At 50.6% G+C, this 660-nt stretch overlaps 1 protein-coding gene across 1 annotated transcript in view; it reads right to left on the bottom strand.

Annotated features, from left to right (window-relative positions):
* Window positions 1-660, bottom strand: part of LOC107587953 (CD97 antigen-like) — a 93,987-nt gene that overhangs the window by 29,428 nt on the left and 63,899 nt on the right. The gene's annotated exons all lie outside the window — the stretch shown is intronic.

Genomic DNA, 660 nt, shown 5'->3' on the forward strand with positions numbered 1-660 from the left:
GTTATTTTTCTGGCCATAAACCCTCCAGCTCAGGTGAGCCTTCCTTTCTTCCTGTTTTTTCATATAAAGATTGAGAAGTAATGGAAGAGGCCGTTTTTCTTCACGCATCCATTGATTCCAGGATACAAGTTATGCCAACATCCATACGATGCGCAAAAGTGGTTATGAGAAGATGCCCCTATAGAGAGAGACGCTGGTCAGCTATCTCTCTATGGGTGAGACGTCCTCTAAGACTCCCTTCCTTGACATCTCGCTCGGATGCGAGGGCATACGCAGCAGCAGCAGCTGAAGGACCGGTATAGAAGTCCAGGTCTGAGCCCGAACAACCCAGGGGTCCTAGCCCGTCTCAGTTTGAGGATCAGAGACCGGCTCAGAAGGCTAATGTCGCTGCTCGCACTCCTCCCCCGCCCACGGGTAGGGGTAGGAAGAATCGGGGGTCAAAGGAAGGTGAGTAAAAGACCTAAGGGATGTGATCCAGACAGGGCGTCAGTGCTTTTGTCCGGATCAGAGTGATACCTCAGTATCTACTCATTTCCTTCAGGGGTCATACATCTGCCCTTATCTTCACCTTCCTAAATTCCCCTGTGACCACCATCTCCACCTGACCGAGGTTAGGTGGGGAATTTCCTGCATTATTGTCGCCTATGCTGGACCTATTAG

Source organism: Sinocyclocheilus grahami, unplaced genomic scaffold (assembly GCF_001515645.1).
Source record: "Sinocyclocheilus grahami isolate Dianchi unplaced genomic scaffold, SAMN03320097.WGS_v1.1 scaffold97.1, whole genome shotgun sequence".
Taxonomy (NCBI): Eukaryota; Metazoa; Chordata; class Actinopteri; order Cypriniformes; family Cyprinidae; genus Sinocyclocheilus; species Sinocyclocheilus grahami.